The sequence below is a fragment of the Epinephelus moara genome, chromosome 17 (genome assembly GCF_006386435.1).
Source record: "Epinephelus moara isolate mb chromosome 17, YSFRI_EMoa_1.0, whole genome shotgun sequence".
NCBI classification, from domain to species: Eukaryota; Metazoa; Chordata; class Actinopteri; order Perciformes; family Serranidae; genus Epinephelus; species Epinephelus moara.
This window is the reverse complement of record NC_065522.1, coordinates 13685867-13698032: the sequence shown is the minus strand read 5'-3', so window position 1 is coordinate 13698032 and position 12166 is coordinate 13685867. Positions and strand designations below refer to the sequence as shown.

General features: G+C 40.9%; 1 protein-coding gene across 1 annotated transcript in view; it reads left to right on the top strand.

Moving 5' to 3' along the window:
* The window catches only part of LOC126404725 (receptor-type tyrosine-protein phosphatase delta-like), a 427878-nt gene that overhangs the window by 189143 nt on the left and 226569 nt on the right, over nt 1-12166 (top strand). Inside the window, exon 7 of the mRNA XM_050068106.1 lies at nt 9344-9387. The gene's annotated coding sequence lies outside the window, so the exon portion shown is untranslated. The remainder of the gene's footprint in view (nt 1-9343; nt 9388-12166) is intronic.

The following is a 12166-nucleotide window of genomic DNA, read 5'->3' as shown; positions in this document are numbered from 1 at the left end:
AACCATAATTTAATAGTAAGGCTCTTTGAGACTTTCCAAATGTCATCAACCTGAATGCATCAAACCCTGACAGAGAAACCAATCATTTTGCAGGGGTTTTGATTATCAAAACATTTCCCATTGATCACAGACATCTCTTTCCCGATGTTTATCTATGGGAAAAATGTATTTTGGGCCCAATGGTAGTTTAGCCACCAAAAAACTGGCTTCAAAGCCTGGCACACTTCCTGGGGGCCTGATCCCTGTCTGCTAGTTAGTCAAAATGGCAACCATTAAGAGTTAGAGTGTCCAGTGTCCCACACTCAGCTTTTTGACTGTCATGAGCGCACCATCCGGGTTCATAGTGCATTACATTTTGCCATACTTGTCGGTGTGAACAGACTTATGCATTTCAAACAGGAAAAGGAAGTATGAAAAACGCAAATTGAGACACAACATTAGAGTTCCTGTTGCATTTCACTCATTATTTGACTTGACTTGATTATTGCCTTGAAATACAATGAAACATTTGACACTATTTGAAGCTAGGAAGTACAGGAAGTACGAAGTACAAAGGACAAATGAAGTACAAAGTTGTGTGTCATCGGCATTGTGGCTGAATGTCATCAATGGATATTACAGAACACATAAATATTAGGGGGGCATCTAATAGAAAAACCCACTGCATTTAATTTTAGTTCTGACCTCAATAAATATAGATATAAACATAAATAAAAAATGACACTGACTAAATTTTTTACCACTTTTGTAAAACTTTGAAAAACAGAATCATAGATTGAAGCCTTTAGCTTTCATTTCTGGTATTACTGAAGGATGACTGTGAATTCCTAATTGGTTTGGATTCACACACAAAACATATTTAATATTGATAAGAAGAACTTTATCACATAACCAAAAGAAAATAAAAAATCAAAGTTCTATTAATCAAGGTTTTAGTGCTTTATGATTACCTAACAAAACATGACAGCATTACACATTTGCGCTCAAATGAATAGCTTGCATGTTTAAGAGAGCACCATCATTAGCGAGAATGTGTTGATTTGATTTTTTTTATTCTTCGTCTGTCCATTAAGACTCCTCCGCTTTGGGAAATGTTTTTAAACCATATTTTGAAGCATTTACATTTCGTGTGAAGCCCCTCCGAGGAGGGAGAAAATACATTTATAATGAAGCAACACACAAAAAGGGAAACAGAAAAAGACAAAGAAAGGGCTAATCAACAAACCCAGGCAAACAAGAGACAGAAACTCCAGTGAGAGTTTACTGGATTGGATGGGGTACTGCGTATTGTTAGAGGGAATATGAGGACAAGCTAATACAGGGACAGGCACAAGAGTTTAGTGTCCATCTTTGGGTAAACAATCGCAAAGAAGAAGTCCCCAAATGACTGTTGTCAGCATTATTAAAATAAGCTTATCATAATTTAGTTTTACTGCCAGGTGAATACACTAGATATCTGAAAATGTAGACATGGGATTAGATTTAGCCATCAAAAACCATACGGAATATAAAAAAGTCTAAAAATAGGCATTGGCACCAGAGCCACATACATCATTCTAAGCAGACAGAATGTGATCATGGGACAAATTCAGAGGATTGTTTCCCAGATTTAACTAAGGTCTGAAATACTAAAGCCTGTTCTCAGAGGAGAAAATCCCTGCCCTGGGCCTGTGTGATGATGTAGCTGAGAAAATACATTCAGCGGGGTATAAATATTGCACGGTGAGTACATGGAGGGCTTTTTGGCCGATGAATTATTACAAAGTCCAGTGGCTTTATGCCAGCCGCGGAGTATATCTCGCTCAGCTTCACCCTGCAATAAGCTGTGGCTGGGGAATTGTGGTTATAGGCACGCCACAAATAACTACCAACGATACTTGGAATCCATCACGCTCATCCCACATGTTGTGCGCTTACACTTGAGTGCTCTCAACATCAGCCGGTAAGCAAAAAAAAAAAATAGTAGGAATTGCCTGTGAGGCCTCTGTCAGGGCAAAAAAACAGCCCTCCAAAGATGCATACAGTATACAATCTAATTTTTCACATTTCCTCCATGAGCACATGAAGCACCGTATGTTCTGTGTGTGGAAGTGCTGTCAGGGAGGCAGGACTGAGAGGGAAAATGTTTACCCGAATATTCACCTCCAGGATGCTTTGATAGATGGTTTATCCCCCAAAAGAGTAAACTGTGCCAACTCCTCGTGCTCACTCTTGGAGGAGCAAATCTGGATGAATGATGATGAGTCTATTCGCTCGACATCAATAGAACAAGGTTGTGAAATTAGTCCATCTTCTGCTTTTTTCCCGCTAAATCACTTTTCATTTGCACAAGATAATCATGTAACTCAGTGGAGCGCGGAGTTAATGGTTAATACATCTGATTGTACCAACACAATGAGAATAAAAGAAGATCAAAATAAGCATCTAAATGGGAAAAGGACTTTTGCTCGGCGCACTGCATTGTCGAACCAAAGAAATGTCGGGCAGGTTGGGTCTTTTGGTGATTAGCAAAAAAAAAAGAAAAAAGCATAATCCCCCAGACTGCTGACATATTTCTTTTGAAAACAGCCTGTCTGAAAAAGACAGATACGCTCTGGAAAATGGATCAAATCTGTTTCATGTCAGATAGCAGCTAGCGGTTTCCCAGGGTGAATCTTTACTAAGCCACAAACAGACGGGATTAGAGATTGAAGTACTGGCCATAGTAGATCAGGAAATACAAAAAAAAGGACAATATTAAATGATTAGAGACAATTTATGATAACCTCTAAATTACTTCCTTAAATACAGTGCATACTACACTGTGTGCTGTGTGAATCAGCAAGTTCAAATCAGAGAATGTGTGTTGGAGGTCCAAATTTATACTCTTCCCTAATTTGTCGCAATAAAAGTGCTAATTCTCTTCCCTTACACTGGAATTGCGATTATTAGGAAACAAGCATAGAAAATTCACTTTTTTTCCCCTGCAAAGGAGGAATAATTCTGCAGCCCGAGCCGAGCCGCCGTGTGTGTTTAATGAAATGCGCGGATTTATCTCAAGGCACTATGGATGAGGTATTTAAGTCTGGTGCATATTTCATGACCGTTAACTGCACGCCGGCTGCTCATTAGTCGCGTGACAGGTAATGGTTGTGGTGCCTTTTGAAATGCATTAAAAGATCTCTCTCTCTCAAGCACACAAATATAAGCACATGTGCATAGGGGGGGAAAATAAACAGAAAAACTGGCTGCTTATAGTCATGATTAATTGCATCCCTCCTTATTCCATATCATAGTGCAAGCATCTATGGTTAAATGTCCACATGGCAAAAGCAAGTGTTATGATCCATTCAATTAAAACCTCGGCATGGTTAATCCGATTACAAGCCCCTAAAGGAATGAAAGAGAAATGTTCATTTGCATCCCCTTTAGCTTCAAACTTTTAGCAGAAGGCTATTTTTGCCTAAATGTAATCATCAAATATATATATGGCTATTTTTCAGTCAAATAATAAGTGTTATGGCAACCTTTATCCAGTGAAATACAACCACAAGATGGTGCTGTGCATCACCGTTTGCCCTCCAAGTGACTCCATCTGAAGGGTGATATTTACCTCCCATTATTAAAGTGACTGGCTTCCATTTGATTTGCTGTAGCCTCATAGATTTACATGCAAACTTTCAATAAATATTAAGCCTTTTGGTTAGCTTTACACCAAACTGAGAGACTTTTTGTCGCCTTTTTACTTGACATTATCGAAGAATATATACAGTATGTCTCTTTAATTGGTAGTGTCTTGATGTTAAGGTGAATTTCTTAAACATATGCTAAAAGAATATGCTCATTTTAGCTCTGCAGGTGAGAAGCAAAACCTATCTTCTAAAGAATAAACTGAGAAAGGAAAAATGTAAAACAAACAGAGTAAATTAGCTGTTGCTTTCTGTCTATAGAGGGTTGGATGTGTGCGTACAGCTGGCATCATTACAGTTAATCACAATCATTAAAGGGAAATACATGTTTGCGTACACTGTATGCAAAAGGAGTCATGATAATAAAACAGTATGTATTGAAATTACAGTAAAATCCAGTAGATGGCAGTCTGTCAATACAGAATCTTTCCACCCACATCCTCCTCTCCTCACACCCACAGCTCTTCCTTCCAGTAGGTGTGCCTCTCGTCATCAGGAGAGGTCCCTTACCCTGCGCAGTATGACAGGCGAGCGCAAAGTGACAGCGCAAATGAACTTTTATTGCTGCTGTAATGAAGTACACAAGCTATCTGGATGTGGAATATAACAAAAAAGAGCATGTGGATTAATGCCTGCACGAGAAAGTCACCGCTCACACACACACACACACACACACACACACACACACACACACACACATACACATACACACACACACCTCTGCAGTGCTTTTCCCTCCTTAATTTTCTCCCCTTATATCTCCCGCACTCCATCTCTCGCGCTTGCACAAAGCCGAATGGCGTCACCACCCACCGCTCGCGTGCACACACACACACTCCCTGCGTCACACGCACACACACCTCCTCGCCATCTGTCTGTGCAGCGGCCCATGTCTCTGGCACTGGGAGCAGTTGGGGAGCAAGAGAGTGAAAGAGAAAGTGTCTCTTGGCTGTGTAGTCCTGAATCCCACTTCCTCTCCTCTTTCTCCTGCTGTGCTGTTGTCTATCAAGCGGTCTCACGACATCACACTGTCCGCCGATGGGCCCTCCCTACTAGCGTAACACCTATACTTGATGCCATTTGGAGGGAAATCAAATGCTCCCTCGCTGGAGCCTTATGAGCGAAAGAGATGGAGGATATGGGCTTTGTGTTTTCAGTGATTTCACTTCACAGTTATGAGGGCTCATTTCAGCTTCGTTCATTAACTACGAGATACACATTTCCTCACTAATGTTAAAGCCCACAACTCAACAAGAAGGGAAAATAAACATGCTTGATTAGCTCATGTATTAGGCGTTTCAAATTAATACCGCAGATGGCAGAATTATGCTCACTATTTCTTGAGAGGCAGAAACATAAAGAAACAGGGAGGGATGGAGTCTATTCATGTGCCCTGTGACAGAGTGAACGCAACAAGAGTCAGGATGTTGCTTTACTTATATTATTACCTCCCCTGAAGTCGTGAGAAAGCTGCAGGAATTTTTATGCATCCTGATCATATCCATCAGGAGTTTATTGTATGCGCAAAAATAAATACATAGTGTACGAACACAGGAACCACAGTATCTGCACACAACATAACGAGCAAAATCCACAGGAATAAAGGTGATTATCTGTCATCAAGACTTTTCCCCCACTGTACAAGACTCCCTTCTCTTTTTAGAGAATTTTCAGAACCATGCAGCTTCACAAAGAGCTTTGTAGGCAGCTTAAGTAATTTGAACAAAAAAAAAAAAATGCCTTCCCTCTCTCTCAGTCTCTTCCATTTGGACGGCAAGTGAAAGTGCCTTCATAACGGTGCCATATTCAACTGGAGTGATAAGAAATGGCAGCTATCAGCAGGCGGTTTGGAAGCCGCATATAACAGTTATTGTGTGTGTATATATAAAAATTGATTTATGTGGCCTATCACTTAGCAGGCGCAATATGTGGATGAATATGGGCTAATATAATATTATGGAATGAGTGAGAGGGTTAAGGGAAGGGCCAGGTGCTGCCTCAAGGTGAAAAAAAAAGCATGATCAAAGTCCAAAGACATATTATGAGACGTATCATTACTCCATGAAAGACGCTATATTTCAATATCTGAACCAATGTGAGGCCGTCGAGTCACTGCATATGCAGACGGAATACAATATAGTTTCATAGAATTTCATAGTATCAGAAGCTGCATATTATTTTTTTGAAATTTCGACCAAATATATGGGTACTTCCTGTTTGAGAAAAAAATCATTTTATAAATTTAGAGAGAAAATTATGTCTGATTTTATTTCTTCTTTGTCTTCTTTTTAAGTAAAGCGATTCTGAGTTTGTCGGAATAACAAAAAAATATCAAATTGCTTCAACTCATTCATGATTAACCAACAGAGGAAAAAAATGCAAATAATTTTCTGTGGTGTTTAAACCATATCTTAATAATTAATTTTCACAAAGGCTTAATTGCTCATTGAAAATGTAATTATAAAATGGCACACTTGTGGAAAACACAACAAAACAAAGAAGTGAGTCACTCCATTATTTCTAACTGTCAGCTGGGTCCAACGTGCCATGCTGATTTTGAATTATATTTTTGCTTGACTTACTATGGCACATTTTACATTTTTTCGTATGTTTAAACACTTATATGCATGAAGATCTTGCGTCTCACAAACGTGATGTGCTGGCACTTTCGGCAACCAGTTGATCATAATGGGCAACAGAGACAAGATTGGTGTTTCTGCAAGGGAAGGCAGGAATTAAATATAAATATGAGGTGGAAAAACAAAAGACCCTCCTAAGGTCTGGCTGGAAAAATTCTGACCACCTTTCATTCAGCAAAATGGAAAGCTACATAACCCATAATCCTTCTGACACGTTGTGGGGAGGGTGTTAGAAGGGGAGGGTCCAAAGAAAATATCAGTAACTCTCAGAGGGGCCTTGCATTAAAGAAAAACCTCAGGCACACATCATTTTAAACTCCTCCTAATCAAAAATGTTTGGACTAATAAATGCAGGCATTCGTTTATATGTAATTTTAAGACCTTTTTAAGGGTTTATTTGCAGTCATGTAAAAAAAAAAAATCATAGATCTAAAAAGCTACTTTTCTGTTATGAATGTCGGTCTCTCCTCCCCATTAAATGCAGTAGGGAGAAATAGGCTTGGCGGCAGCAAACAGCCTCATGTTTACCCCTTGGCGCAGAGCTGGTGCCATGTCCAGACTTGTAAATCAGGCCCATTGAGGTAGCATAATGCTGATGATTATGACAGCCAGTCGCATGGGAGTGATAGAGGGACGTTGAGTTATGGGCTTGGGGAGGATGCCCAGAACTGAAGAGTCTCACAAATGGAGAAGCACTTTCACCAAAACACAAGTCCCCAGATGGGGACTAATGCTGCAGTTGGCGGCAGTGCCACCCAAATGAGTGCACATTAGCTGCTCAAAACCCACAGAATAGTGAAGTATGTTTGTTTTTTTTTATTTCACAGTTCTGCCGCTTCACTCTATTACTGCTAGATAATATTTCAAAAAACACACAGGCTGAATAAAAGAGCAAGAGACAGCCAAAGTATTTTGAAAGTGTTTTGTGTTGCACTGGCATGCAATGCATCACTTAACTAGATGACTGCAGGATGGGAAATGCATTTCCATTTGCTGTGTTACTAAAGAATGTCCTGTTTACATTCTGCTTTATTCATTCTACTCCCCTTTGCGGATGAACGATCATTCATTCGCATTGATCGTCAGCCATGATAATATAATCAGGCGTAAAGCCTGACAAGGCTGGCCGGTCCGATAGATCAGAGCTGCTGACAGCAGAGCTATGCACAGGTCATAAACCCTCACCTTCCCTGTTTGACCCCACATCAATTTGGCTCTTTCCAATATGAATGCAAATAACAATGCATTTTTGGTGACATGTTTATGGTTATCTCTGTATCTCCACTCGCTCCGCCTGCTGCCCCTAAATGTGCTGATGTTAGCGAGCTAATGGGATTGAAAAAGGTAACCTATTGCTCACTAGTGGTCAGCCCGCCACCACCCTCCCCTCTGACGCCTCCCCAAAACATAAACAAAGCATCCGCGCATGCCCTTGCTCACACACACACACATGCACACCTACATGTCCTCCACCCCAGTCACTTGTGTATGCATTGAGCTGATAAGTACTGCGGTTCATTTTCCCCATGGCAAAGCACAGTAAAAAACTGGGGAGTAATAATTGCTTTGGGGGGGCGAGACGAGGATGGCTAAATATGCTTGATTGCCTCCTAAGCTTTGGTGCTGTGTAATGAAATATGGCTGCTGCAGACAGGAGCTCCCGTGCGATAGCTTTCTTGTCACTTTCTCACTTGCTTTTTTTTTTCTCCCTTTACCCCTTCGCTCTTCTGTTCTGGCATTTTCGTCTTTGCTCACCCATTGCCTTTGTTACAGAATGGAGTCCATCAAAGCATTTGTTGCCATTGAACACTTATCTTAGCTATAATGTAATAATTACGGGGGCCAAATCCAGCCTAATTGAGTATTCCTCACCACATCAAAACGGCAGGCGCCCTAATATTCCTCTGTTCTACAATTTAATTTGTGGATTCATTAGCATGAACAGGGTGTATAGAGAGAAAGCAGATAACAAGGAACTTAGCAAAAACACACTGCTGATGAAGTCAGGTTGAAGGGGCTAGGGACCTGCCATATCCTCACCTGGGTAATTATGTGCCCCTGTTATTTACACGTTTGGACCCTAAAACTTTACATCATAATTCTGGCTCAACAAGTATCCATGACGACCTTTTAATGCAACTAAAAATTGGAAATTGAAGCAAGGTTTGTTTGCTTCAATTTCCAATTTTACATAAGAAATTTGCCAACTACATCCAAACAGAACACTGACAGTGAATTAGCATGAATGAGAAGTTTTGGGCACAGAGACCACTGTAATCATGACATTCATAATCATCATCGCTAATCATCTCATTTGACTGCCATAAAACCCTACAATAATGTTTTAAAAGATAATGAGTCAAATTAAAGCTCACCCACTGTAGCTATAAAAAAAAAAAAAAAAATGTTTATCCCCAACTCATTTTTGTTGTAACCACCCAAAGCACATTTCACCCTGTTGGTTAAATAAGTAGCTAATCATTTACAAGAATATTAGACCACAGGCTTGTATGGGCACAGCAGCATCTGCTAATGCATTTAGCAAGAAAATAGCCTGAGAAAATCTTCCCAGCACATTAAATGCAAGACTTTTTTTTTTCTCCTCTCTTTTGCTTCCAGAATAACTCACAAGCCTAATTTGTTGTGCTACTTAAAGGGAAATGTAATTACACTTGTTTTCATTATAATTCACAAAGCCAATCGATAACTGCGGTTAAGTCATTCTCTAGTGCACATGCAATTTTCTGTTCCTTCAACTGAAATTTGGTCGCGAAACAAGCATCCTGTATGTCTTTACTATATATTTTCTACATAATGGTGTTGAGTAATTAACTCATTAAATGAACAAAAAATAGCAGGAAGAGTTTTTTTTAGCAAGCACTGTACAGTGAACTTCATTGGTGCTTTTTTTTTTAAATGAAGCGTTCCTTGCTTTTTGCGACACATGTACAGAAATGCCGGCTCTTTACTCCACCGACAGGCTGATTAAGCTATTCATCTCTGTCCTGTTCCTCTCTGTCTTTCTCATTTATGCAGTTCTCTTTCCTGAGACGTCAACCACAGGATGAGGCCTGCGGCAGGTAAGAGACTGAAAAGAATATCTGATGAGCGTAGGACAAGAATGTTCTGACCTCTGTTTTGCATCATTCCTCATTTTCTCAAATTCCATGCGACACATCAAGGGCGCCCACATGCTGCATTTTCTTTACGTTTTTTGAAATTTTTCAGCCAAGGGTTCCAGCTGATCATGTGTCCACATTTCCGTCTTTGTTTAAAAAGACGGATTTTTATATTTCGAGTGTCGAGGCAGGACAGAGAACATGCCAAGTGATATCAAATCAAGAGCTGAGCTGAATCTCGACTCCGGCTCAATCCCTCCCATCTCCTGACCTGCGATGGGGCAAGGAGGGGGGGGGAAACAGACTATATCTGGCAACCTAAACCTTTTTAAAGTGACTGAGAGAGTGAGGGAGACTGACTGGCACTGATGGGACCAGACTAGGACTGCGATGCTGTGCTGCACTGCGCCCGGGCCTCACAAGCCTGATTGATAGAGTGTGATGAGACTGTCACTGAGCAAGGAGAGCAGCAGAGAGATAGGGCTAGATGGAGGGAGGGAAGTGGGCTGACCAGGGTAGAGAGATAGAGAGAAATAAATTTGAGAACATGTGAAGGATGAAGTAGGGGAATGAAGTGGCTGGATGGAATGCGTTTCGGACAAATGAAGGATGGGGAGGTGGAGGGGTAGGTGGTCACTGATGGAGAGGTGAGTCAGATACTGAAAGGTTGAAGGCTTCGCTTATATGCAGGTTAAGTTTGGCGGAGACAGACTGAATTGACATGATATATTGACAAAACAGCATAAATCTCAGTGAAGGTGCCAAATAAAAATTCTGAAGCAGTGATAATAGCAGTGTTTCACCTAATTCTGGTATTAAGCCAAGCCAGTATTGCAATATCTGTCTCTGGCATTAGATTATCCAGACTTTTGTCAATTTTTAAGATGCCATTTTTCAATTACATAAGCAATGCAAACAAAATTCCATTCACTGCCATGAAGGTGGCTTTGGCTCAGGGGGGAAATCACTTGTCCACCGATTGGAAGGTTGATGGTTCGTTTCCTGGCCCTTGCATGCTTCATGTCAAAGTGTCCTGGCAAGATACTGAACCTTAAAGTTCACCGCAAAGTCCGTGAGAATGTTAATCTGATGAGCAGGTGGCACCTTGGCCATTCATCCTGTGAATGGCTGAATGGTGCCTGTGTTGTAAAGCGCCTTGAGTGGTCCCTAAAAATAGAAAAGTGCCATATAAATGCAGTCCATTTATCATTGTGTGAAAAGCATTCAATAAAACGCAATATTCAAGAAATTTATAAATAGTAAGTTTTTCAATGGAAGTGGCAACGTGTGCTTGTGTTCCCAAAACTAGTCTCAACAAGTCCAGTACCTCCCTACATCTTGCATGCAGCGCACAATTGCAGCACTTCATTGGAAAAAAAAAAAAAAAGAAGCTAAACCAGGCAATTATTGCGTTTCCTTTAGAGCAAAATTGGCAAAACAAATTAGCAGTATATATAAACTTAATTGCAAAAAGACTGTTGGTATATGAAATACCTAATTTAAAGTGGAAATTGGCAACATGACATTCTGTAGAACATATTAATTTGATTTTTAAGAAACACACAGTCCATCCATATTGAAATGGAAATGAGCCAAGTTATTCAGCTACAACTGTTTTGATTTTCACAAGTACATATTCCCTGTACTGTATGTTGTCCATGTGAATGTCATAAATACTTTACTGGCTTGTTTATCAGTCTATCAGCACCTGCTTTGGACACAATATTAGATCTTGTGGACACATGGCATCTTGGCACTGAATGGAATACAGGCCGAGCTAAAGCCCTGTTCTGGGAATTCCACAGTTAGTGATTTCAGACTCAATAAAGGCACCATGTTTTACTTTTATCCTTGCCTGAGGAAAGAAGGCTGACTCACCAGAACGCCAAAGTTATTATTAGTGCCTCACATGTGTGGAGAAAAGCTATGCGTATGTGCGTGTGAGTGTGTGAAAGACAGAGAGAGAGACAGGGAGAGAGAGAGGCTGAGCTCCGGCAGCAGTGGTAAGTGCATGCAGGAGCAGCATGAGGAGCTCTTATCTGCCGCCTGCCAAGCCCTGACCGGGGCCCTGACTCCTGCACTCCCTCCCTCCCTCTGTCCCTCTCTAGCAGGGGCTTCCCACTAGTCTGCTAAAGGCAAGGCGGCCAGGTGAAATGAGCAATTCCCATTCAGGGACAGGAGCGCCGCGCAGACTCGCCCTGTGAAATGGCTGCTCACTTTGGCAGATCAATGCACTCCCTTTCCCCCGCGCACTGCCACTGAGTGATAGCCAGGAAGAAAAAAGAAGGGGAAAAATGAGTACGGGCACAGAGAAGGGAGAGGTGGTTTTGTGCATGTGTTTGTTTGTGTATATGTGTGAGTGTGTAGAGGGGGTAGGGTGTTAGCGGGGCATTTAATGATATTTGCCATGGCTGCTCTGAGTGAGCGCTGTTGAAGGAAAATGGGAAATGCTTTGCATATACTCAAAAGACATGCAATATTGCTGTTGCCTCTTTGGGAAGACATAGTGGCGTTCCCACTCCCACCGGATATGAGAATATTCAGCCACTGAACTGGAAATTTTGCAGATATGAATGATATTAGTGACTATCATTAAAATGCTTAGTTGTGCCAAAATGAATTCCATATCTCTTCAGTGATGAAACTCATATGTCATTTGAAATTTATAGCATAGGCACAGATTGGGCATATAGTTTCAAGGGCAAAACTGTGAGATGATATGATATGTGCATAATCTAGG